The sequence below is a fragment of the Neopelma chrysocephalum genome, unplaced genomic scaffold (genome assembly GCF_003984885.1).
Source record: "Neopelma chrysocephalum unplaced genomic scaffold, ASM398488v2 Primary Assembly neopelma1_94942, whole genome shotgun sequence".
Taxonomy (NCBI): Eukaryota; Metazoa; Chordata; class Aves; order Passeriformes; family Pipridae; genus Neopelma; species Neopelma chrysocephalum.
Genome location: NW_020923645.1, coordinates 1 through 4479, shown reverse-complemented (window position 1 = coordinate 4479; position 4479 = coordinate 1). Strand labels below are relative to the sequence as shown.

General features: G+C 66.0%; 1 long non-coding RNA gene across 1 annotated transcript; it reads right to left on the bottom strand.

The window, feature by feature from the left end:
• On the bottom strand, positions 1-803 carry LOC113980670. The gene is made up of 3 exons (XR_003538194.1): positions 767-803; positions 590-660; positions 1-44 (listed from the first exon to the last, which is right to left on the bottom strand). It is a non-coding gene; the product is annotated as an uncharacterized LOC113980670 (long non-coding RNA).
• Positions 804-4479: the final 3676 nt, after the last annotated feature.

Genomic DNA, 4479 nt, shown 5'->3' with positions numbered 1-4479 from the left:
GTTTGACCGTGTCCGCCCAGTCCGGAACCTTCAGCTTCCCAGACCTACGGGAATATACCGGGAATCACACCGGGAATCACACCGGGAATACCGGGAGGACACCGGGAATACCACCGGGGATACCACCGGGAATAATACCGGGGATATCACAGGGAATGGGGCCGGGAATAACACTGGGAATACCGGGAGGACACCGGGAATACCACCGGGAATGACACCGGGAATACCGGGAGACCACCGGGAATGGGGCCGGGAATAACACCGCGGATACCACCGGGGATAACACTGGGAATAATTCCGGGAATAACACCGGGAATAACACGGGAATACCCCTGGACCACCCCCCCGGCCCCAGGGACCCCCTCCGGGACATCGGGGACCCCCCTCAAGCCCCAGGGATCCTCCAGGACCCCCCGATCCCCTCCCGCGACCCTTCCAGGCCCCTCCCGGTCCCCAGGGCCCCCCCTTCCGCCGGGATCCCTTGGGGACCCTCCGATCCCACCCCAGGACCCCCCACCCCCCCCCCAGGACCCCTCCAGGCCCCTCCGATCCCCCCCCGTGCCCCCCCCCCAACCCGTCCCCCCCTCACTTCTTGAGGAAGGCGGCGAGCGCCCGCACGAACTCCTGCTGGTTCACGTCCTTCACGGTCACCCCGGGCATCTGCGGGGACACGGGCAGCGCTGGGACCCCCGGAGACCCGCCGGGACCCCCCAAATCCCCGCCGGGGCCCCCCAACCCCCCCCCATCGCTCCCCCCCCGTTCCCACCTCGCTCCTTTCGCCGCCGCCGCCGACGCCGGAAGAGGCCCCGGCGCGGGTTCGCCCGGGCCAAGGCGCAGGGGCGGCGGCATCGCGAGACGCGCTCGGCCAATCCGCGCCCGCGAGACTTCACGTCGGCCAATGGGATTGAGGAGGGGGCGTGGTTTTGCCTGGCACCGCCCCCTTCGCGGGTGCCCCAATGGACCCCCCTGGAGGCGTGGGAGGGGTTGGCCACTCCCCTCGCTCCTCATTGGTCGCCGCGCGGCCGGGCGGGTGTAAGCGCGGCGGGGATTGGCTGCGCGCCGCGCCGCGGATGGGAGGCGCGCGGGGATTGGGTGGAGGGGTTGGCGGGGTGTCCCCGGGGTGTCCCGGTGTCCCCAGGGTGTCCCGGTGTCCCTGTGCCACCCCCGCAGTGTCCCCAGAGTGACCCAGTGACCCCCCCGTGGTGTCAGTGGAGTGTCCCGGTGTCCCTGTGCCCCCCCTGAGCTGCCCCCGGGGTGTCCTCGTGGTGTCCCAGTGTCCCTTTGCCACCTCGGAGGTGTCCCCAGGGTGTCCCAGTGACCCCCTTGACCCCACCCCCCCCGTCCCCACCCCCGTGGTTTGTTCCCTCCATCCCTGCCCCTTTAAGAGGGGGCGTGTCCCTGCCCATGTCTCCGCCCCCTCCCTTACCATCCAATGAGAAGCATCTACACAAAAAGGGGCGTGTCCCTCCAGTCCCAGCCCAGCCAATGACAAACGAGAACACAAAGAGGGGGCGTGTCCCCCTCCTTTCACCCCATCCAATGACGAGCGGCGACACAAAAGGGGGCGTGGCCAAGAAGCTCCAAATATTTCCCGTTGTTTAAAAGATTCCCGGTCGGTCACGTGACCCCCCCATTGGCCCCGCCCCCTCCCACGAGCCCCCCCAAAAGGGAAAGGGGGCGTGGCCTGGAATGGGCTCAGCGCGCGCCGGCCCCGCCCCCGGGAGGCTCGGGGGGCGTGGCCTCGGAGGAGGAGGGGGTTGGGTCAGTGGGGGGCGGGGCCGCGGCGGAGGCCGAGGGGGCGGGGCCGGCGGAGGGGGCGGGGCCGTCGGCGGCGGAGGCCGAGGGGGCGGGGTCTGCGGGGTCGGTGGGCGGGGCCGGGTCGGTGGGCGTGGCCGCCTGCATGATCTTCTGACGGACCTCGCGGATCTTGAGCTGCAGACAAAGTTTGGTGGGGAAGATGTCCGAGAAACGGGACTGGAACGCGGCCGTGGCCTGGGCTGGGACAGAGAAACAGTGTGAGAGGGACACACGGACACAGGGATGGACACACAGACACGGGGACAGACAGACAGCCAGTTTTGGGGCTGTTTTGGGGCTCACCCGAGGGGATGAAGCCAGGCTGTGTTTGGGGTGATTTGGGGGTTATTTTTGGGGTGTTTTCAGGCGGTTTTGGGGCTCACCCGAGGGGAAGAAGCCGGGCTGTGTTTGGGGGGTATTTGAGGGTTATTTTTGGGGTGTTTTGGGGCAGTTTTGGGGCTCACCCGAGGGGAAGAAGCCGTGCTCCTGAAAGAGCTGCATGACGAGGGCCCGGCGCTGGTCCAGGGTCCGTCTCAGGGACGAGAACGGGACTTTGTCGTACTCGAGCTCCCCCAGGACGTCCTCGCCCTCCCCCCCTGCGGGGACACCGGGGGGGTCAGGGGGGGCCCCCAAACCTGGGACACCCCAAACATGGCCCCACCCCCCCAACCAGACCCACCCACTCCCCATTTCAGGGTCCCCCCCGTACTTTGGGGGGTCCTGCTCATTATTTGGGGTTTCCCCCCACACACGTTTCAGGGTCTCCCGTATATTTTGGGGTCTTCCCTATGTTTTGGGGTGTCCCCCCATATTTTGAAGGGTCTCCCCTCACCTGTCCTGTCGAAGGTGAAGATGTCCCCCCATATTTTGGGGTGTTCCCCTAAATATTTAGGGATGGTCCCCCCATATTTTGGGGTGTCCCCTCATATTTTGGGGTGTATTTGGGGTCCCCCCTCACCTGTCCTGTCGAAGGTGAAGATGTCCCCCCACATTTTGGGGTATTTTGGGGTGTTTTTGGGGTCCCCCCTCACCTGTCCTGTCGAAGGTGAAGATGTCCCCCTCGCACTTGGCGCTCTTGGGGGTCGTGGGGTCGGAGCCGCAGCTCGAGCGGCGCCGCAGCTTCCGCTTGGGGGAGGAGGGGTCGTCCCCCCCCGGCTCCAGGTCTGGGGGGGCAAAGGGCAAAGGTCACAGGGGGGTCACCCCCACTCCCACCCCTCCTCCATAGGGGGCTGGGGGGGGGTTGTGGGTCGTGGAGGGGTCAGAGAGGTCGTGGGGGTCATAGAGGTCACGGGAGGTCACGGAGGTCAAGGGGGTCACGGGGGGGTCGTGGAAGGTTGTGGGGGTCACAAAGGTCAGGGGAGGTCATGGGGAGGTCATGGGGGGTCACAGAGGTCATGGGGGTCACAGGGAGGTCACAAAGGTCAGAGGTGGTCACAGAGATCGGGGGGGTCGCAGGGGGGTCACAAAGGTCAGGGGAGGTCACAGGGAGGTCACAGAGGTCACGAGGGTCACACAGAGGTCACAAAGGTCACGGGGAAGTCATGAGAGGTCAGGGGGATCATAGAGCTCATGGGGGTCACAGGGAGGTCATGGGGGGGTCACAAAGGTCATGGGGGTCACAGGGAGGTCACAAAGGTCAGGGGATCACAGGGAGGTCATGGGGGGGTCACAAAAGTCATGGGGGTCACAGGGAGGTCACAGAGGGATCGTGGAAGGTTGTGGGGGTCACAAAGGTCAGAGGGGTCTGGGGGGTGGGTGTCAGAAACTGGGGGGGGGTAGGAGCCCCGGGGGGAGTCCGGGGGGGTCCCGCGGGGGTCAGAGGTCAGGGGAGGGGTCCCGTGGGGGTCAGAGGTGAGGGGTGACCTGTGGAGTTCTTGCGTTTCTTGCGGTAGCTGCCCAGGATGGTGCGGGGGGAGGTGGCCAAGGCCTGCAGGGTGGGCGAGGGCAGAACCTCCTCGGGCCGGAACTCGGGCAGCTCCGCAAAGCGCTCCTCGAAATCCACCTCTGACAGAACCCTGGGGGGGACAGAGCCCTCAAAACACACCCAAAATACCTCCAAAACCCACCCCAAATACCCCTGAACACACTGAATCCCCAGAGCTCCTCGAAATCCCCCTCTGACAGAACCCTGGGGGGGGCAGAGCCCTGAAAACCCACCCAAAAACCCACCCCAAATACCCCTGAACATCCCCTGAACACCCTGACCCCCCAGAGATCCTCGAAATCCACCTCCGACAGCACCCGGGGGGGAGAGACCCCCAAAAACCCCCCCCGAATACCCCTGAACACACTGACCCCCCCCACACCCAGAGCCCAGCCCATCACCATAAAGCCCCGCCCAGCACCATAAAGCCACCCCCTCCAGCTCTCAAGCCCCACCTCCACTCTGTGGCCCCACTCCCAGGCTCTCAAGCCCCGCCCACACAAACTCATTGGCGGTTCTAAGCTCCGCCTCCTTCTTCAGGCCCCACCCACTGCTCTTCAGGCCCCTCCCCCTGCTACAAAGCCCCACCCCAGGACTCCCCACATGGCCCCTCCCTCTCCAGAGGCTCCTCCCCCCACACAGACCCCTCCCCCCTTTTCCAAGAGCTCCTCCCCCATCCCAACACAGGCCCCTCCCCCTCCCCAGCCCCTCCCCCCTCACTTGTCGACGGAGTCGAAGGTTTTTTTCAGGGGGGGGGG